The sequence below is a fragment of the Colletes latitarsis genome, chromosome 2 (genome assembly GCF_051014445.1).
Source record: "Colletes latitarsis isolate SP2378_abdomen chromosome 2, iyColLati1, whole genome shotgun sequence".
Taxonomy (NCBI): Eukaryota; Metazoa; Arthropoda; class Insecta; order Hymenoptera; family Colletidae; genus Colletes; species Colletes latitarsis.
Genome location: NC_135135.1, coordinates 2,965,642 through 2,989,052, shown reverse-complemented (window position 1 = coordinate 2,989,052; position 23,411 = coordinate 2,965,642). Strand labels below are relative to the sequence as shown.

At 41.6% G+C, this 23,411-nt stretch overlaps 1 protein-coding gene across 1 annotated transcript in view; it reads right to left on the bottom strand.

The window, feature by feature from the left end:
- Nop5 (nop5 ribonucleoprotein) overlaps positions 1–23,411 on the bottom strand; it is a 263,260-nt gene that overhangs the window by 20,432 nt on the left and 219,417 nt on the right. The gene's annotated exons all lie outside the window — the stretch shown is intronic.

The window sequence follows — 23,411 nt, the reverse complement described above, 5'->3', positions numbered from 1 at the left end:
TTGTGGATACTTGCGGACACTATGGACAATCGTGGGGCGTTTATGATCCCGTGTAGGTGATTTTTGTTCACAACATTGTGTATTGGAACTGGCATTCACCCTTTCTCTGTGAAAATCTCGTCAGGTGAGTTTTGATATGCCCTTCTGGATTTTCATAAAACAGGTTGAATTTTATTCAACGAGAGGTGTTCGCGTTCCCATGGTGGACAAAAATCTAAGGCTGTCGTTAACGTCGGTAAGTAGAATTTTTCATGCTGTCCGAACATCCTGTACAAACACTGGCGTAGAGAAAACTGTAGGGTAAACTTTAAGCCGACTTTCTGTCGCTAGCAATACGTGACGCCCTTAAACCAACGGCCGTCCTAAGAAAGGAATCTCAAGTGTGATTCCTAGGACGGTCGAACGGCGAACCAAAGATGCCAGAAGTGCACCGAAGGTGCTCTCTCACACTATGTCAGATCATGCGTACGTGAGCTCGTAGAGTTTCGGAAAGTCGACAAAGACAAACTGACGCATGCCCTCTTTCTCAATTCTCCGAAGCTGCCCGAAGCAATTTCGGACTGCCTCCGGGGAGTCGAGAGAGAAAGGCTCACATTTGCCTTCTCGCTCTTAACAACTGAAATCCGACCTCCCGTCAACGGTATACGATTTGGAATCTCGAGTCGTGATTCTCGACTGCCCAGGTATTTTTATTTTCCGACCTATGTAGGCACACGTAAGCTAAGTACCCATAATGAAAAAAATTTTGTAAAATTTATTTTACGAAAATACACGTTTTAAGACCCTCTGATTATATTTTAATTATTGAAAAAAAAGAAATTTTTGTTTATTATTCTTATGTGTGAGCGTACATATGTATATTATTAATACGATTTTTCAAAATCAAAATACTTTTAGATTGAAAATTGATAAATTAAAATGAGAGTCCACTCTTTGCCAGTATCATGCACGCTGTGACATTTTTCAATAAGAAGAGTTTTTATTTTTATAACATAAACAAAATAGTAGAATTTATAGTTGCAGAAATTAATTAATAATGATTTTCCTCGATATGTTTTGAGATAACCGTATCAATTTGATATGACGAACTAAATATTATATGTTTGATTTGGCTTAACTTTCTATAAAAAAATAATTGTATCGATCCATCAAAACTAATAACGTGCACCATCAAACCGTTTAGAAACAAAAAAAAAGTGTTCCCGTTTGCCAGTTTAATACAAAATAGGGGTTGGATTTAAAATTTTAGAAGGACATAGTCGAATATTTTTAAAGGTACAAAACATAGCGTTTCATTTTGGAACAGTAACATGAATTAGCAGGTAATGTCATAAAACTATTTTACACATTTTATCAATGTAAATGAAGCGACCTTTCCATCAGAGTTAAATACAAAATTTTGTAACTTCTGTGAAAACAGAAGTTTCATTAGATGTACCTGGTGCTTGAAATTTTTATGTTTTGACTGTGTTACGAGCCAGGGCCGTGCAGAGCGCGTGGCCTGCGAGTGCGAGAGAGAGTATAGAATATGGTATTAATTTGTTAGTTAGGTGCACGGACGAACCCAATGCGAAATTGGGGTGCCGCTAGGATAGTTGCTAACGAGGACGAACCTGATGCGAAATCAGAGAGCCTCCTGGGATGGAGTCACGTACGGACGAACCTGGTGCGAAACCAGGGCGCCGTAGGAGGGTGAAACGTCGTGAACGAACCCGATGCGAAATCGGGGAGCCACTAGGATGGTAATAGATTGCGTGGACGAACTCGATCCGTAATCGAGGAGCCACTAGTTTGTAAGAATTTGTATCTGGATTCAGGATATGTTAATAGGACTCGTAACTTTGAATTATTAAATATAATATAACCCGAGCGGTAAGGTTATATTATTGTGGGAACGTTTAACTAATAAAAATCGCTTTATATAATGATGGGTTAAAGAAGTTGGATAATTCTGATTTAATAATAAAACTAGATATATTCTTAAACCAATAAGTAAAATACAAGTGTTTCGTGTATGTTATGCCGCGTTCAAAGAATAATTATAAATACCTAAATAGTTCTTGCTCGGTGTTGACGCAGTGGCGATGCGGTGGTATATCAGTTGAAAATAAAGGCCGTAATAGAATTTATACCGATTCACGGATTCTATATGGTTTAATATTGATACGACAGGGTACTGTAGCCCGATCTCCCGAAATACAACTGACTATCAAAAACCGTAACGAGAGACGTGGAGTTAACACTAAACGTGACGGTACGATTATGATCCCCTGAGTAATGAAATCACGGGGTTTATATACCAAAAAATCTGTGTGGGGCGGATTCAAAAGTACGTTAGAAATCACCGTGTGCACTATTCTCCGAATTGTATTAATTAACGGGCTGCTGCATCGCGACGGAAGTGACCCCCATTTCAAAGGTTAGATAAGTAGCAGGGCGATTTCCTAATGCACACAAGTGGCAAGAAAAATTTGAGGAACGAAACGTTCGACATACGTAACAACTATTTTTACGAAAAGTACCATCCAGATTCATGTACTTCGTACATTGAAAATATGTTAAACATATGAACATATGTTAAATGTAATAGGTTAAATTTAACTTTAAAAAAAAAAAGAAATACGAAGGTCAGACAAAAATATAATGTCACATTTAGTGTACGATTAAGATATGATTGAAAAAATAAAAAAAGGATTTGTTCTGCCAGGGTTTGAACCTTCAGAGCAAAAGAAGCACGAACTTGCAGGTAAACACCTCATCTATTTTTGAAGATAAGTACCTGTAATAACCTAACCCAAAACCGGGTACCACTCCAATTTTTCCTTGTTAGAATCGAGTTTTTAATTTGTCTTAGCGAAAATTGCAGCTGGTTAAGATGTTTACCTGTTTTCATTTACCAAACATTTATTTTTCAATTAACCCTTTGCGAGTGAGACCATTTTGCACATTATTCTAAAACATTTGTGGTATTCGTTTTCAATGCGATTTAAGTAAGCATATAATGTATAAGATTTCATTTAAGTTTTTCTTTTCTAGAGAAGATAGAGAAAAAGTTTATTTAATCTTTTTTACATAAAATTGAATTTTTCCCAAGATTTATATGAAACATTTAAAAGATCTTTTATAAATTACGCCTATGTATCGGAACAACTATAAAACAAGAGGTATATTCATTATTATCCATGGGCTGATTATAATGAAAGTCTAACCGGACTTTGAAATGAGAATATAAAACTTAAATGTAAAGTTCCATTTAAATTCATTCAGTCATTTATACTCAATCGTATTAATAATATACATATGTACGCTCATACATAGGAATAATAAAAAAAAATTTCTTTTTTTTCAATAATTAAAATATGATTAGGAGGTCTTAAAACGTGTATTTCCGTAAAATAAATTTTACAAAATTTCTGTTTCATTATGGGTACTTTGCTTATGTGCGCTTACGTAGGTCGGAAATGAGTACCGCCGCCGTGAGTGCAGAGGTGGCGCGCGTGGCTATCCACTGTGGTGGTTTGTGTAGTCTCCCAGGAGGAATAAATTTACAAACTGTTGCACTGAACAAAATTCTTTATTGCACATACTAAACGTCTTTTCTCTTCGACGATACAGAGAGAAATAATTGAATAACTCTTCTTTTTGTTTCTCTTGAGGCGCGCGTCTTATTAACTAGGCTTACCAATTACTTACCCCAAAATCCCTAACCTATGACTTTTTTTTTGTACGTGGGGAAATCCTCATGGACACTCGCGGGCCCACCCAAAGGGAGGGCCGGCTGGTAGTGCCGAACTCTTACCGGCTAAAACCCCACGGTGACCATCCTCGGACGTCTGGCGAGGGACCGGGAACTCTAATGAGACATCACAGAGTCCCCCGCCGCGTCGTGCCTTTTCAGGCCCCTCCTGGTGGGAGGCACTCCTCCCACCGCATTCCGACTCAACCGCAGGCGCCTGTCACCAGCGTCCGCGCCCCTGTGATCATGTCCCAGTCCACTCACACAGACATTCACGCACGAACACACTCATACCGGTGTTTGATCCGCGGGAGCTTTCGCTCTGACCCACAGTGGTCCCAAATTGTAAAATCGTGGCCAAAACCCCAAAAAATAATTTTTCGCTATGGAGGTTTCACCTGTCCGAATCGTTAGTTTAATGATGTCTCTTTAGGATAGAGAAAATGTAATGAGTCATATTTTTATACTTGGATGGCTATTGCGAGCCAAACTTCGGTTTCGTTAGTCAGTCGTTTGTCGAGAGCGTAAGCGTCAGTACATACCGTAAAGTGAAAAGTGCACAAGTTTCTTTAAAAGGCATCAATTTCAATTCTGCAAAATGAATGCTGTTCCTGAAAGTAAGTAGAACATTTCTGAGTATTAACATATCAAAAATTGTCATCCAGTAAGTTTGTAAACCGGTACATTTATTACTGAAAATAGAATGTAAAATTTCATGCATACATCGCAAATACGTAAGCAAAAAGTTGCATATTCCACAATATCACGGTGCAATTCCTCTTCAGGCTTGTATTTGATACTTTGATCTTATAGAATTTGCAAAAATTAGCTGCCCGTTTTTGCCCGACTGATCCGCGTTTTTTCTTGGAAACTGCGGCAGATACAACAAATTTTTAAAAATAAAAAATGTATAATTTTGGGCGGACTTATTAGATTTAATAAATTTTGAAACTAATGCATAAATAATTTTTTATTATTAAAAATTCTATATTTTTTAATGAACCAGTTGATCTCGTTCATTATTGACTATAAATCTGCATTAAACTAATTAGATGAAAAACTATTTATTTCGAAAACAATTAATAAAATTTCAGAATTCCTAACTAAAACATTTTTTCGCATTTGTCATATAAAAGCACTAAGAATCAAAAAATATGAAGGCCCTACTGCAAGCTGTAAATTGTGTCTTATACCTGCCTTACTTTACGACAGACAAGAAACATCTGTGCGGTATTACCTTTTGTTTTCTTTTTCTTTCGTTTTCATTTAGATTTTTTACGTATACAAGGTGCTCGTCCACTCCTGGGAAAAATTTGAATGGGAGATTCTAGAGGCCAAAATAAGACGAAAATTAAGAGTATCAATTTTTTGACTGAGGCTTCATTAAAAAGTTATTAAAAAATTAAATTACAAAATTTCAAATCATTCTGAAAAAATTATTTTTGGTTGTGGGGCTCAATTACAATAATTTTTGGTTAATAAACCTACCCTCGAAATCCTACCCAGTTTCTAGAAAAAATTCAGTACGGACGGTATTTTAAACGTTAATAACTTTTTAACGAAGCCTCCATAAACAAATTAGTATTTTTGATTTTCGTTTTATTTTGGCCTCTGTAATCACCCATTCAAATATTTCCCAGGGGTGGCCGAACGCCCAGTATGGCAAACTGGTGATTTCTACATTTCTTTCGCACATATGTGAGCCATTTTCTTTTTCTAATTATGACTTTTAATTCGTAATCAGCAACCTTAGAAACCACTATGTATCAAATTTCAGGTGATTCCTACATTTCTTTCGCATATATGTGAGCTATATTGGAAACGTCATTTTGTTTTTTCTAATTATGACTTTTGATTCGTAATCAGCGACCTCGAAAATCCCTACCTACAAATTTTTAGTTACATTGAAGAACTCCTTCATATTTTGGCCAACTTTTCGAGATTTGGGATCACTGTACGACCTCCGGGATGCCATGCGAAGATGATGACCACATCCCGACTGCTCCTATCCGCCATCTGGGGATGCACTACGTAGGGGTTCACCTCCCCTGCCGCCTGGACAACCAAACGGATGCGTTGACCCTAATCTATGACTAGAAACTAACTAACCTAACTTAACCTAGTTGACATCAGATATCGCGTCAAACGCCGGCAACACTAGCCGCTGATCGTTACACTACTTCCCCCCGAGTGAGTTACAAATTTTTATTTCACGAATCTTACTTTCTTTGTATATGTCTTTGGTTTACTAGTTGTGGCGTTATCAAGTGTATTTTCACAAAACGCTGGTTTTAGTCTTTCAACAGAAACGTTTATGTCCCTATCCTTATACCTAATTCTAAAAACATGGTCCGTAATTCACTCCAAGACCTCAAACGGACCTTCGTAAGGCGGTTCCAGGGACTTTCTTACGGTATCAACTTATACAAAAACATGCGAACAAGAATGCAATGACTTGTGAATGAATGTATGAGGGTTTCCGTGGTGCGAAATTGGGCGAGGTTTAACTTGTTTAATATGCAGCTTGAATCTTTCCATAAAAATCTGTGGATTAATTTCTTCATCCACATTTACAAAAAATACTCCGGGCAGTCTGATCGGTGCACCATATAACATTTCGGCCGCAGATGCCTTCAAATCTTCCTTATAACTAGTTTGGAGTCCCAACAACACTGTCGGAAGAATTTCGACCCAATTCTTGGTCTTGTTACGAGCCAGGGCCGTGCAACGCGCGTGGCCTGCGAGTGCGAGAGAGGGTATAGAATATGGTATCAATTTGTTAGTTAGGTGCACGGACGAATCCGATGCGAAATTGGGAAGCCTCTAGGATAGTTGATAACGACGCAGACGAAACCAATGCGAAATTGGGGAGCTGCTAGGAGGTTGGAAGACGCGCAGATGAACTCGACGCGTAATCGAGGAGCTGCTGGTAGATTGGATAAATCACAGACGAACCTGATGCCCACGCACCCGTTTGGTTGTCCAGGCAGCAGGGGAGGTGAACCCCTACGTGGCGCGTCCCCAGGTGGTGGATAGGGGCATCCGCTGGGATGGGATGCGGGGATGAGGTCATCAACCTGAGAAGGCTGGTGGCCGCATCCTCGCATGGCATCCCGGAGGTCGGAGCGGAAGCGTTAGTACGTTAGAAATTACCGTGTGCAGTATTCTCCGAATTGCGTTAATTACCGGTGTTAAGGATTCTTAAGGAACCTTGACATCGCGGGGTTTATGATACGGACGTGACTTCTCCGCTCTTTTTGAGGATTAGGCCTTCGAGACATTTTTGCTTGATAAAGTAGGTTACGGTCATTAAGGAAACTCCAAACTCCATACGGGACTTGGAATCCTTGGAGCTCTTCCTTGCCTCAATAGCGAATGACGTATCGTAAACCCGCGGTAGCGCACATCTGCAGACCACCGGGGTCTTGGGGGCTCTGGTTTTCCCCAAATTATTTATAAAAAAGGCAACGTTCTCGCTCACTCTTGCATGGTGTACCAGGACACTGGTCGGTAGGGTGGGCGGGAATGTTGCAAAAGGTTAAGAAACGCCCTGCCAAGGTGACGACTTTGAGGATTGGTTTAACCAATCCTCCCACCGGTAAACGCTACGCGTGTTCGTCACCTTGGTAGGGGATACCGAGCTTAGGTTAAGGGTAACTTTAGGAGTTTAGATTAGATTCATTGGAGATTCGGTTGGGATTCGGTTGGGGTTCGTGAGAGATTCGGTTTGGATTGGTTTTGAGATTCATTGGACAGTGGTTTGGAAATTCGTGTGGATCGAGCTCACCTCGAATCGTCTCACCATACGATAGCGAACTAAAGTAGCAACGGGCTCTCCTTGAATCAACGGGATTCAAGGGTATCGGCAATTTCCCAACATCAGTTGGGTGGTCCTTCGCGCCACGGTTAAGGGAACACAGCATCGGAGCTGTTGTCATACGCACGGTCCGCGCAGCACAGAGCAACTGGGCATAGTGCTTCGAGGCCGAACCAACCGGGCTGTTCTATTCTCCGAATTGTATTAATTAACGGGTTACTGTAACGCGACGGAAGTGACCCCCATTTTAAAGGTTAGATAAGTAGCAGGGCGATTTCCTAATGCACGCAAGTGGTGAGGAAAATTTGGGGAACGAAACGTTCGGCATAATTTACAGTCTCATGGCACATTATCGCAGCTTTTAATGACCTGTGCCACCTTTCAATCATCCCATTCGATTGAGGGAGGTATGCCGTTGTACGTGTTTTGTCATAACTTATCAATCTATTTAATGCTTGAAAAATTCGTTATTCGAACTGCGTGCCCTGGTCCGAAGTGATGATTGCTGGGGCTCCGAATCTGACAATCCAATTTGCGTATAAAGCCGTTACCACTTCATCCGCGGAGATATCCGTGAGTGGAACTGCTTCTGGCCACCTGGAGTATCTATCTATAATTGTTAAACAATACCTATAATTATTAATTACCGGCAACGCTCCAACTAAATCTATATGAATATGTTCAAAACGATTTTTAGGCACTTCAATTTTCTCAGATACTGGTTTACTGTGACGACGGACCTTACTTTTCTGACACGGAATACAGGTACAGGACCACTCGGCTATCTCTCTATTCATCAGAGGCCAGACAAAACTTTTTCCTATCAACCTCCTAGTTGTTCTTCCGCTAGGATATGATAGGTTGTGTACATTATTAAATATTCGTCTTCTCAAATCCTTCGGTACATAAGGTCTGTAGGATTCTCGAGGAAAGGGAAGGTTTAAATTCCACTAACGCGTTGATGGATATATATATATTATATTTAAACTAATATTACATTTTCTGCTCCGTAGGAACTATGTATAACGCTGAACGCGACTCCACAACTAACTCGCCCGCTGAACATTCACGCTTTAAGTATTTGTCCATCCCCTTGCATTCATCTCGCTTGCACTCTGTCTTTTGGGTCCATGGGTTACATTCATACAGACATTTATACTTTCCTATCGCTCAGTTCTAAACACTCTTCATTCACGCCTTCTCAGTCACTCGAGTTTTCCAAACATACCGGCGCCGGTCTGTCGCAACATGACCCGGTCGCTCGCACGCACGCACACCGGGCCACTCACCCCACAGGTCTAATATTATTTTTGACAATGTCTCCATGCAAGTATTTATCTAAACTTTCCAAAATTATTTTTCTGAAGTTCCACCTGTTGGAATTTTCTGATATAATTTTCGCCAGTTCTTCGTCTTGTGTTTACGCCTGCATTAACTCCTCTGTCGAGATAATGACAGGTATTTCTATTGACTGCAGCCTGGAAAAAGCATCAGCTACCACATTTTCCTTACCGTCTATGTGGACTATTTGGGTGGTAAATTGACCGATGTAATCCAGCTGCTTGGCTTGTCGCGGGCTGGCTTTGTCAGCTTTTTGTAGAAATGCGTATACCAACGGCTTATGATCTGTCAGTACACACAATTTCCTGCCCTCCATAAAATGCCTGAGAAATCTTAGGCTCTTGTAGATGGCTAAAAGCTCTCTGTCGTACACACTATAGTTTAATTGGACCTTTTCCAGCTTCCTAGAAAAGAAACCGAGTGGCTCCCACTTACCGTCTACAAACTGTTCTAAAACAGCTCCGATTGCCACATCCGATGCGTCCGTGCGCAAGGTTAAAGGCGCGTTTTCCGTGGGGTGACATAATAAAGATACCGCGGCTATTTATCTTTTAGTTTCTTCAAATGCCTTTTCAGATTCATCGTCCCAGTTCATCAGCCGTTTATCTTTCTTTTTAGCAACCTTCAGGTGCTTGTTCAAAGGAACTAACCAGTCTGCTGTCCTATGCAAAAATCTACGATAAAAATTTATTACACCTAAAAAACGACGTAACTCGTTAATAGTTTTTGGCTTTTAGTACTCTTGAATCGCCTTCACCCGTTCTTCCAACGGAGCGATTCCCTTATTACTAATCTTATACCCTAAATATTCTACAGACTCTTTTCCAAAAATACACATGGCCACATTAACAACTAAACTATGTTCTTTAAGCCTACTAAATAAAATACGCAAGTGTTTCTCGTGCGTCACCATATCCAGAGATGCCATTATAATATCATTTATATAGCACCGGCAGAACTCTAAATCCCGGAGTATTGAGTCCATGCGCCTTTGAAAAGTCTGGGCGGCATTGCACAAACCGAATGGCATGACCGTAAATTTGAATAATCCAAATGGCGTAATTATCGCTGTTTTTGGAACGTCTTCTGGCGTTACTGGAACATGATGATACGCTCTCGTTAAATCAATTGTCGAAAATATTTTACATCCATTGCATTGATATGCCACATCGTGTATATGTGGCAACGGATATTTGTCACGCCATTCAACCTGCGATTATTTCCATACGGTCTCCAATCGCCCGATTTTTTAGGGACCATCTGGAGAGGACTGGCCCCTTGGCTTTTTGATGAGCGGCCAATACCATCCTTGAGTATCTGCTCAATTCCGCCCTCACCACTCTGGTTTTTTCCGGAGTTAAACGGCTCGAAACACATCGCATTTAATATTTTTCCTAGTGGCCAGCCTTGTAACATCTACGAATTCCTTTAATAAATTATTAAAAATATTATTTCGATCTATAGTTGATATTGTGGGCACGTTACTTTTTGCAATTGTATTCTCCTAAACATTCCTGTGTTTCCGTTCAATAACTTTTTATTTCGTAAATCTACTAATAAGTTGTAAAAATGAAGGAAATCTGTCCCTATAATTGGCTTGACGACGTTTGCCAGCATAAATCGCCAGGAAAATTCGCGACGCAGTCCTAAATCTAGTGACAACATGACTGCCCCGTTCGTGGCGTACAATTTGAAAACATCAGCCTCCTTTTTACCTTCAAACGCTCTAGGCAGGACCGACACATCCGCGCCTGTATTTACCAGAAACTGGATGCGCGATGATGGGTCCGTGATTATGAGGCGGTACTTCTTTAGGCTGTCTCCGAGTGCCTCGAGCTGGGACGTCGCTTTCAGTTTTCCGAACGCCCTTTGTCCGGTCCGGTCCATGAGCACGGCTTCCAGCATCTCCACGACTCCTTGCCGAATCTGCCATGGAAATAGCAGAATCCATTATCCGTGGATGCCCCTTTAGATCGAGAGCCGCTTCTCCGTCTGAAGAATCTTCTTTTGCTGCTGCTGCGGTTACGCCTCGTGAGGCGTGATTCCAGACGCTCCAGTCTCTGAGCAATGGCCGCCAAGTCGCCATCTTGTGGCCTCGTCATGGCGTCTTTTCTTGACTCCCTCGTACCGTGGCTAGCGTCGGAAATGGCGGCCACCCCCGAACGTTCCAAAATTTTATCGGCGAGCTTCACCAACCGGTCGAGGTCGGCGTCGTCAATTATCGCCAACACTTCCTGGACCCTCGTAGGCAATTTCTGTATCCAAAGCGTCCGAAGAGCGTTTTCCGCGACGTTTTTTCCTGCCAGCTGGGACATTTCCCTCAAAAGTTCGGAGGGCTTTTTATTTCCCAACTCATTGTCCGTGAGGAGCCTTCTCAAATTAGGTTCATCCGACTTCGCCAGTCGCTCTATCAACGCCTGCTTGGTATACGCGTACGTCGATTTTTCTTCGGGAGCTTCTATTACGTCGAGAATAATTTTCATAGTCGCCGGGTTCAAGTTTCTAACGACCGCCGAATTTTTTACAGCGTCCGCTTTCACATTATAAGCCGCGAACTCCCTTTTCAGCATCGTGAACCAGAGTCGCGATTCCTTCTTCCAGAATGCAGGAAGCTTTACATTCCTGAATCCATGCGCTTCTATCTCCTGCTTGTTGTCCATCGCGGAAGCGTCCTTTAGCGTGACGTCGTCAGGCATTCCTTTTTTTCTTCCTTTAGCAGAAAAAAAAGGATGCGGATTCCTCCAAATTGGGTTTCGGCACCAATGTGGTGGTTTGTGTAGTCTCCCAGGAGGAATAAATGTACAAACTGTTACACTGAACAAAATTCTTTATTGCCCGTACTAAACGTCTTTTCTCTTCGACGATACAGAGAGGAATAATTGAATAACTCTTCTTTTTGTTTCTCTGGAGGCGCGCGTTTTATTAACTAGGCTTACCTTATATGTATACCTTATATATTACATTAATAACTAGGCTTATTAAGGAGCGTTTTCTCCTAATGCGGGTTAATCGGGGATTTTTAGGCTCATTAGTCGGTTAGTCAATTGACAGTCAGAATGAAGAAGAGAGCCCAGTTAATAAGCCGCGACCACTTGTATTCGGTTTTTATATAACGCAGAGCCGTGCAAGGACACCCCTTTGAATAATAAATCAAAGTACTCCAATTTTAGTGGTGATCAATTAATTCCTTTTCCTAATCCAATACTCTGAACGGCAATAGCATGCGCGTCAAAATCAAAATAGAGTGTTTACCATCGACCCACGGGCGAAAGGGAGCAGGGATCAGATGGAAGTACAGATAAAACAGGCAATACCTTGTATGTCATAGATTTATTCAGGAAGTTTACAATTTCTTGTTCCTTAACTTATATCTCTTAGGCATTCGAAAGTCGATCAGCGTGCCGACCCCGAATGCCGTCCCATTAGCGATTTGAAAGTTTTACCATATTCTCATAGCGACCACCGATTAATGCCAAAACCAAATCCGGAACTCTTGCCATCGAGTTCACCCATACACTCGACTTCGCAAGGCACCAGTTGCGAGGAACGCTCAACAATCGTCTATGCGACATTGTACCGTCCATCCAGGGAACAATGACGCAGTAGTCGACATCGGAGCACGAGCATTGGGAATTATAATATGCCAAATTAAAGATGCCGATACACGCCCGAACAGCCAGGGAACGTGCCAAAATTAATCAACAAACAAATCGCTATGGGACAACCCGGGCCGAGGCCGCTCGACCTTCCAATCCTTCGATACTTACATGCCGTCTCCCGGCCGGATCGCGACCGGTCCTTCTCGTAATCACCGCGCTTATCTACCTATTTCCCCACTCCAAATAAATCCACCATCACGAAAATTGTAAATGAAACGAAAACGAAATTTGTACTTGTACTAATGATCAAACCGGCAGACGTGTTAAACAATTAAACCTAAAAACTTATTAATTGTGTTGTCAACATAGAGTCTTCAACATTCTTTTAGACAGTGGGTTATTGAGCGTCGAAGCCCGTTCACAATTTCTGAAAGAATAAATATATAAATTAAAATAGAGTCCTACAATGTTCTTTTATTCAGTGGGTTATTGAGCGCCGAAGCCCGTCCACAACATTTAAAAGAATATCCAAGGACCACGGAATATCCTACTATTCTACCGGGCTACTGAGCATCGAAATCCGCCTGGGAAAATAGTAGCGAATCATCGTATTTGTAAACTTTAAATGCCTAAGAGAATCCATCGCTCTGGTCGTCGCCAACAAATTCGCCGCCCCGCGTTCCTTTCTTTAAATCCGCCGTTAACCCGCAACGTCGCCCCGTGGCAGCTGCGGTGGCTCTCATTCCACTCGGAATGTTGGCGCCTAGGAACGTCTTCCTAGCGGCTCTGCAAGTGCCAGGAAAAAGGTTTCCACTCTTGATGGCGAAAAGCATAGAAGGGAATATAGACAAACGACTGCAGTTCCAGTTCAGATTCGTTTGCGACCGTGCGTGCTAAGATTCAAAGATTATTATTGTTATTCATCGTTATCCATTGTTGTTATTTGTTGTTGAATAAAGTTTATTGTTAAAAATACATAAACTCTCTGCACCGAACGATCACGAAATATATACGTGTGCTCGTAGATTAATTCCACCATCGGAGAGAGCCACACAGCTCATCGCAATAGAGATGCCACCCCAACGTCCTAACCTCGCCAACATCCCCGAGGGCGATCCACGGCGACAGATCGGCACGCCGCCCTCGGAGGAATATCAAACCAAGTAAGTCTAGGAAAATCCTTTTTTACCAATGCCGGAGTGGGAGTGGGCTGACAATATGAACATGTAAATGTTCAAATCTTCCAGCTGGGATCTCGATGTGCTTCGGTTCCTTTTTAACATGCCTATGGATCTTTCATCGTTGACATAGTAAGCAACCACGTGCCCATTCCGCGATTTGCTTCTTTATATGTGGCCATACAAAGCTTTTACAGATAATTTTCTTGATACTGCGACCGCTAGGATGTGATAGATTATGGTCGGAATTGAAAATCTTTTTCCTCCGGCTTTGAGGTATACAGAGTGTTCGGCCACCCCTGGGAAAAATTTTAATGGGAGATTCTAGAGGCCAAAATAAGACGAAAATCAAAAATACCAATTTGTTGATTGAGGCTTCGTTAAAAAGTTATTAACGTTTATAGTTGCGCCTGTAGATAGGCAACCTGCGTACAGCTGCGTACACGTGATAGTGGTTCTCACTCAGCATGAGAAACTCTACTTATTGTTAGTGACGTATCGACAGCCTTACAGTTTTCTGAGTGAGAACTACTAACACGTATACGCAGCTGTTCGCAGATTACTGTTCTACAGGCGGAACTTTAAACGTTAATAACTTTTCAACAAATCCTTCAATCAACAAATTGGTATTCTTAATCTTCGTTTTATTTTGGCCTCCAGAATCTCCCATTAAAATTTTTCCCAGGGGTGGCCGAACACCCTGTATATGGTCTCAGAACATTATTATAAGTATCGCAGTAAATGTATGTGTTGCTGTCACATACCGGTATTTTCTGTAGTTTCCATCTGTCTCCCGTCAACGGCTCTTCCAGGATATCCCGCAACTCTTGGTCTTGCCGTTGTTCTTCAGCTATCTCTTCAGTTGACGCCAAGACTGGTAAATCTATTGTTCATATGCGCGATAGGGCATTTGCCACTGTGTTTCTGTGTCCTTGTATGTGCTCGATTTGCGTGGTGTACTGCCCTATAAAATCTAGCTGCCTCTGTTGCCTTAGTGTCGCTTTATCGCTTTTTTGTAGGAACGCATACGTTAACGGTTTGTGATCAGTTTTAATGATTATAGACCTACCTTCAACCCAGTGCTTGAAATATTTTAAACTTTTATACACTGCCAAGAGTTCACGATCATACGTGCTGTATTTTCTCTGAGCTTTCTCTAATCTCCTAGACAAGAAACCCAATGGCTCCCAAACGCCGTCGTTGAGTTGTTCTAGTACAGCACCGATAGCGGTATCCGATGCGTCCGTTTTCAAGGTCAGCAACGCACTTGTTTTCGGGTAACGTAGCAGAACTGCATTCACCATTTGTTCCTTGCACATATTAAATGCCTTTTCAGCTGTCGGAGTCCACTTGATTAACTTATTGCTGCTTCTTTTTCCTTTCGCGTAGATCTGGTTTAATAGTATCTGCGTTTCCCCTGCTGCTGGGAGGAACCTTCTGTAAAAGTTGACAATGCCTAAAAATCTTTTTAATTCACGCGTTGTCTTGGGCTTGGAGTAACTCTGCAACGTTTTCACGCGCTCGTTCAGCGGTGAAACTCCTTCGCTGCTTACAGTGCAGCCGTAGTATTCCACAGCATTCTTTGCAAATTGACACTTGTCAACGTTGATCTTCAATCCGTGGTCCTGTAGCCTCTTGAATAAGGTCCTCAGATATTGCTTGTGTTCCGTCTGATTTTTTGAGGCTACTATTATGTCATTGATATAGCATCGACAAAAGTCTAAGCCCCTTAGAATGTTATCCATAACACGTTGAAATGTCTGCGCTGCATCAGACAATCCGAATGGCATTACCAGGTACTCATATAGTGATAGACTTCTAACTTTTTTAATCCAAGGTTCTGTGAAAGCGTAACTACTGGAAACTCCTTTAACATAGCTTGATATCGATTATTGTTATTTATTGTGGATATTGTAGGCATCTGTGATTTTGTTAACGTGCCATTGCGATACAAAGTTGTTGTCGGATCTATTAGGCGGCGTTTGTTTAAATCTACCAATAAGTTATAGTGTCGTAGAAAGTCAGCACCGATGATTGCCTTACCCACATCTCCTACCACAAACTTCCAAGGAAACTGTCTGCGAAGGCCCAGAGACAAGGTTATTGTTTCGTTTCCATAAGTATTAATAGCTGTACCGTTTGCAGCGTAGAGTTTGAAATCCGCTGGTGCAGAATATCGTCTACGGTTACTGGGGATAACCGAAATGTCTGCACCTGTGTCTATTAGGAAAGATATTCTAGATTCCTTATCTGTAATGATGAGACAGTTTTTTGTTTGGTTGACATTAGCAACTGTCTCCACTTGCCACGACCTGCCTAGTTTTCCTGTTTTGCATGCGTATCCGGTTCTGACCATTTGCATGGCTGAGAGCATTTGTATGATCGTTCTCCAAATGTCATATGGTAAAAGCAGTAGTCCGATCTTCCTGACTGCCTATAACGATCTGCGCTTCTTTCACTCGAGCTGCTACGTCTTCTAAAAAATCGTCCTCGGCTACGGCTCCCGGGTCTATTGCAAACGTTACCTTTAATGAGTGCCTCTAGCTGCTCCATTTTTCTTGATAACGCCACAATTTCTGCGTTCTGTTCTCGCGATGCTGCACCGCGACGCGTATTCGGCTCGTCTTCCGTAATGGCCACCACTTCCGTAAACGCCGATCTTTCGATTGTTTTGTCCGCCAGTGCTGCCAACTTGTCTAATGCTACGTCATCAACCACAGCGAGGATTTCTTGCACCCGCATGGGTAAACGCTGAAGCCATAACGTTTGTAAAACGCTTACACTGACCTTAGCGCTAGCGAGCAATTGCATTTCTCGCAACAATTGTGATGGTTTCCATCCGTTTAGCTCGATCCCTGTAAGGAGTTGGCGCAGTTGCGTTTTTTTGGACAACGCTAACCGGTTGATCAATGCTTCTTTAATTCGTTTGTACGAATCTTCGCAATCCGGGGATGAGATAATGTCAGCCACGACTCTGATGATATTTCCATCCAAATGCCGTAGGACTGCTATACACTTTAACGAAACCATTCGATTTTCCTGCGATAGCTGCAGAACCTCGCCGGTTATACGGTGATGGATGATTTTTTAAAAACCCTGTGGCTAGGACGACTCTCAGCGAGCATACAGACGTTTCCGCGCACACAACAGAGGGACAGCCTGGCCGAATTTGCCACCCTCACCGATGCAATCAGCGAGATGAAATAGCGTCTGAAAATCGCCGCCGCGAAGACCGAAGGAGACGGTCGGAAGGGACAGCTACCGTCGACCGAGTTCGTCATCGAGACACAGACAACGCAGTCCAACGAACTCACCGTCGCGATCGCGTGACCACAGTGATTCGCCTCCCCCCGACAATAGCCGTTGTTGGTACCACTGGAAATTCGGTGCTGCAGCGAGAAAGTGCCACGACTCATGTACTTCCGTATCTTCGTGGCAAATCGCGACACGAAGACCAATTTCATGGTGGACACCGGGTCCGATCTATGCGTGTTCCCGCGTTCGCGTGTGAGTGGCTCGAGTGAAAAGACATTGTACGTACTTCACACGGTTAACGACTCGAAAATAGCGACGTACGGATATATCCCGTTACATTTAAATCTCGGCCTGCGACGAGAGTTCACGTGGCGATTCGTCGTCGCAAACGTCACGACCCCAATCATCGGAGCCGACTTCTTGCGTTTTTACCACCTGCTCGTCGAGTTGCGCTCGAAAATGCTTCTCGGCCTTTTATCTCGGATATTATCCAGGCTGGAGCGTTTTTTTCTGAAACCAGATTGAGAGTTGGGAAGAAATTTATTGTATTCGCACCACCAATATAATTGTTGATGAATCTTGCATAGAATTTGCATGGGTCGGTGGAGAGCGTAATTGGTCTTAGACTGTTGCTGTTTGATTTAGGTATTAAAAGCGTATGGGATTCCTTCCAGTCTTTCAGTACAAGTTGACACGTGCGTTGCAGCTGTTTTATGACTATATTGTTTCACGAGTTGGCGATGGTCGTTGTAGAGGGCCATGCCACCTGATCATCGGAGTCGACTTCTTGAGTTTTTACCACCTGCTCGTCGAGTTGCGTTCAAAAAGACTTTTCGACGGAATTACGACTCTGACGACACGCGGACAGGTGTTTCCGAGGCAAACAGAAAGCATCCGGGCCATATCGGGGGATTCAAAATTTCATGCAGTTCTGGCTGAGTTTTCGGACATCACGCGTCCGTCGAGAGGACATCGAACGGCGAAGTACTCTACGCGACACCATATACGGACCACGGCGGGCCTACCGGTAGCGTGCAAACCGCGGTGTCTTGCTCCCGACAAATTAAAGATCGCGAAAGCCGAATTCGAGGCGATGGTGAAAGATGGCACATCACGAAGATCCGAAAGCTGTTGGCCGTCGGCCCTTCACTTCGCCCCGAAAAAATACAACGAGTGGCGTCCATGCGACGATTATCGCGCGATAGACGCAAGGACAATTCCAAACAGATATCCTGTGCCGCACATCGAAAACTTTGCGCAGCGTCTATCCGGTAAAACTAATTTCTCGACAATAGACTTAGTGCGCACGTACAATCAAATCCCAGTGAATCCAAACGACATACCGAAGACCACGATCACAACCCCGTTCGGCTTATTCGAGTTCCTCTGGATGTCGATTACGTTATTCTTCTCCGAAGCGAAAAATTGGGAAACAAAACGTTCGGTATATGTAACACAATAAAGGGGTAAAAATAATAGTAAACAATGACCCCAAGCTAAATAACACAATTAACCTCTACTCTGGAAATTACCAAAAGTCTGCAACGGTTTGCAAACACGAAGATATAAAATCTCATTTTTATCACAAGGGTGGTGACTTCCCTCAAAGTTGGGGCCATCGACATGAAATCAGAGACCTAGCCTGTGTCAAACTCAAATTTCCGAACAAAGACCTGGCAAATGACTTCGTCCTTACTAACTCTCTAGCCAAGGAAGGTTTCCAAACATTCATATCTAAATATAAAATCGAAAAAGAAGGACTAATTAGAGGCGTTCCAATGGACGTCACCATGGAAGCATGGAGCAGTTCGTCTCGTCCTGTCGAGTTAAAAAAGCCAATCGGTTAAACAGGAAGAAAATCTCAAAGAAACCCACGTATGGAAATGAACTCCCTCTGAGACCATCTTGGTACATTTGAGGGAGTAAAAATCCCAGATTATATAAAATTGTTTGGCCTTTACAACGTCAAGGTCCACACCTATATAGAGCCCATTAAAACCTGCTGCAACTGTCTCAGGTATGGTCACTCCACCAAATTTTTTGCAGAGGTCACAAGATATGCATGGACTGTGGACAACAAACCACAGAAGACAGACACGCATGTCACCTCTCCACAGAACTGATTATAGCAGCCTGCTATAGACCACCTATCGACACTTTTCTATAACGACTGGGACCAATTCCTCCAAAGGCTAGGCAACAGTGGCAGTTTTGTCATCGGGGCGACTTTAATGCTCATCACTCTATGTGGAACTGCCAAGACTTCAGACGAGATCAATCCCTCAGGAGAAAAGCTGCTCAAAATTATTAACGTCCATAACCTAACAATCCACAATGTGGACAGCCAATCCCACATCGGAGGTTTCAATCAACGTAACAGCAATCTAGACCCGATTATCACAAATCCGAAAATAGCACACCTTATCCAAGCACATCAACTAGAAGATACTTACGGGTCAGACCATTTCTCAAGAAACTGCGAAATTAATATACAAAAGGTAATCCACAGACCCAAAAGCTATAGAATCTCCAGGAAAATAAACCAGGAATTCGACACTCTCAATACAACTCTGAAATACAATATATTTTTTAACCATGCAAAACAAGCTATGCTTAACCAGACTCCAGTAAAAAATGCAGCACGATTACACCGCAACAACCCTGCCAAATGGTAGGATGAAGAGTGCAACAAAGTCATCAGATTAAGAAAAGCAGCCCTGAAAAAATGGCTACATATGCTAAATATGCAAGACTAGGTTAGCTATAAGAAATAAATTGCGGTTACCAGGAGAATACCGAAAAATAAAAAAAGATAATCATTCAGAAACTTTCACAGTCAGTCTAAGCAATCGAACCAACCTAACCTATTTCTGGAGAACAGTCAAAAATTTTAAAAACACATGAGTGAACGCTACCGCCTCAGACGCACCAGGAGAACCAATAAGGTTAAATGAAGACACAGTGTTCCGTCCGGTCAGTTCGGGGTTTTCCGTTCGTTTATGGTGCCAGATGCGGAAACTTGACTTTGTCGAAACGGTCTTCAAATATTCCGTATCTGGCAAATTTCATTGTAAATTAGTCGATCACTTTAGCAATTCGAAAGCGCAAGGCCCGAGTTGGCCGACGAAGAGCTGTATTGTCCCGCGGTTGGCATGGTTCTCTACAACGACCATCGGCAATTCGTGGAACAATACAGCCATAGAACAGTTGCAACACACGTGTAGCTACGCGACTTAATCCGGAGTCTCGTTTTTTCCACGGCAAAATTAATGGGGTCTTCGACTTGGGGAACAGACCTCGGTCACCCTCGTCCAGGTTGACCTGGGACTTTTCCTCTACCACTATCGGGTGAGGAAAGAGTTTCCTGCCCAACGGGGCAGGAAAATCGATCTTTCTCCCCCAAGTCGATGGCCAATCGATAAACTCGAAAAGTCAACGCGAATCGGTTGACAAACCCCCAAAATCGCGTTTCAGAGGGGATTCGCGCTGAGGAGGAAACGGGCTCCGAAAACTTCGCCACTCGTCTTTCGACATTACATAAAAGAAATTTCACGTGGCTACCTGACGAGTACCTGACGCGACGGTACGTTTCACACAGTCATTCAGAAATTATATCCCCCATGGGTCCCAGATAAGCCTCTGGATGGCCATAGTTCAGATGAAAACATATTCTTCCACCAATCAACTTCACAAAATTTTTAAAATTCGATTATCAGCATTAGAATTTTTCGATTCGAATAGAACACAAAGTTGGTCATTACCAACTGATAAAGAATTTATGAGTCTCATTGTATTGAACTCTGTTGTGGCGTCTTCTATCGAAATCGGAGGGTTCGGTGATTGTTGAGCACTAAGAAAATTTGAAGGTTGAGGATTCCTTTGAGTTGTAATATTAGAAGAGCGGGTATTAGCGAGATTTTGCCTTACAAGGAACTGATTTGGTGAACGATGGCTAGTGACAAAATTTTAGGTAATTATTTGTAGAGTAGGAAAGTTCCTGATAGGTATACGTGGCGTATTGATTTTGGCGATAATTAGAGGAATTCGAATGTTGTCTTGCGTTATTGTACTGCTGTTTCGGTATTCTTCTATAACATGACCCAAGTTTTCACAATACCTGCATTGCTTCACTTCAAAGATAGTGTTATTTTGGTTTATTAAAATTTACATCTTCCATTAATAGGAGGTTTCATTCTATTTTGATTTCTATGACATTCACTTGTAGTATGGTTTGTTTGCAGGCAGATTCTGCATTTTAGGACGGAAAAATGTTCATATTTCAAACGGAGGGCTTTCTCTTCTGCTACGGCTGCCGTAAGGGTATTTATATTGTTAAAATCGCGGTACCTTAACATTTGAGATACGGATGTGCGTGATAAAGAAAGCGAATCATAGTTAGCTTGTTAATTAAAGCTATTCTACCCAATAGTGAATTGTCATTTGTTTCTGTAGCATAAATATTCGCGAGAATTCGTGACGAAAAGTCTTCTAATCTTTGGTAAAATTACGAAACATTTTCACCTCTTTCTTGTTTAATTGAAGTTAATTCTTCCATTAACTGATCAAATGATTTTTTATCTTGATATAGATTTAGTAAAAGTTCAGAAAAGCCCATGATTGTGAGATTAGAATGAATGTCGACTTGATCTCCTGCTGTATTAATGATTCTTTTCTTTACAAATACTAGTAAAATCTGTTTTTGTGAAGGAGTAGCTAATTCGAATGTGGAATCAACTTGCTTTATAAATGAACGAAGTTTACAAGGATTGCCATCAAATGGTTACGGTTATAGTTTGATTAGTAATTCTGTTGGATTCCGATGTTTTAGCAAATAATGATTTTATTAATACTAAAACTTAATACACGAAATACTAACACTTAATACACGAAGTCTTAAACCTTAATAGTTCGGAACTCGGCAATTCGTCTTGAACAGTAATTCTGAGTGTCGTGACGAGTGACAGTCAGAGAGAAAAAAGGCCCTCTTCATATTCTGAAGAGTCCTTATATATCCTTCCTATTTGGTGGGGATTGGACATTTAACCCTTAGTCCTAGGATGACTAACGTAGCTATCTCTAGGAGTTTAACGAAAACAAGAGTGACTCAGTCGTCAAAGTCGCTGGGTTGAGATTATCAGTAAACTAAAGGATCAGGAAGTTAGTCATCCAACAATTCTAGTGAAAGTCGTTCTCTTCGTACTTGAGTTGTTGTGTTCACTTCGTCTTGAGACATATTGTAATTGGAAATATAGGAAGTTTCTTACAAGAAGATTGAGTATTTGAATTCGAGTATGTACGATGCGAGTTATTCAATCTCCTTCTGAGGCTGATCCATGCTGGTGCTGGGACTTCTGCAGATTTCTCTGGTCCCAGGAGATTCAACCAAGTCGATGGATCGGGTCGATGGATATTTCCACCGAAGTCCTGTTCTTCTTTACCCGCAACCCGTTGAGGTTGACACTCACGCTCAGTGGGACAATTGCTCCATTAAGTTGTGTTAATGAATGAATTTAATATGTTACTGTTCAAGACGTGGGGGATGTTTTATTTTTTGCTTCGCAGGGCTCATGGAACGAAGTTCCATATTCTTGTTTTTTATTGCAGGAAAAAAATGTCTAAAATTGTGGCTTTGAACCGACAGTCGACTTTGAATGACGGCAATAAAATTATTATTGCGAATATCTGAAAAACGAAGGCCGAGCGGCGTATAACATATATAGGGAAAAGTTGTTCAAAATAGTGACCTTGACAACATGCCAAATTTCAAGGTAATCGAAATCGGCGAGGTCGTCAATCATCTGTATAATTATCAAATTTTTTTTTGATTAATTTATAAGTAGCTATTTTAAGCATTAAGAATTCTTAAAAAATATTGTATTATATTAACACACAACTATATATTGTGAATTTTTGATGTAGTTTGTAAATTGAATCCTACGTATTCAATTTTGTTTTTGGAGGGGGAGGTGTTGGAGGACCAGTCCCCTGTTTGCTATCTGTATCTATCCTGAGTCACAATACCCTTCCGTCAAATAGTCGAAGTCCGCAAAAACATCTTAGTTAGCGCAGCACGCTAGAATATAAATATATTGTACATAGATTCCAAAACATAGACTCGCTGATTTTCAGTACGAATTTGAATACGATCACTTCACGTCACATCATTCCTCGTTAGTCTTATCGTAGAACTCTAGTTATTATAACCGAATAGTATTAAAAACCACTGTGAAATATGTTATACCTGTAATATACCGATAGTCTACGAGTTTCTTACCCGGTTTCCAACACTACGATAATTCCTATATATTATTCAATGCTTTTTCCAAACGTTATACAGAGAACAAAATCTTTCAATTAAGATATAAATATTATTTCCCTAAATAAGCTGTATTTCAGTTTACTATTAATTAACTAAATGAAGAATCTAAAATCAATTGAAACACATTATTTATAAAATATAAATTAACATTATTTGAAATGATTTT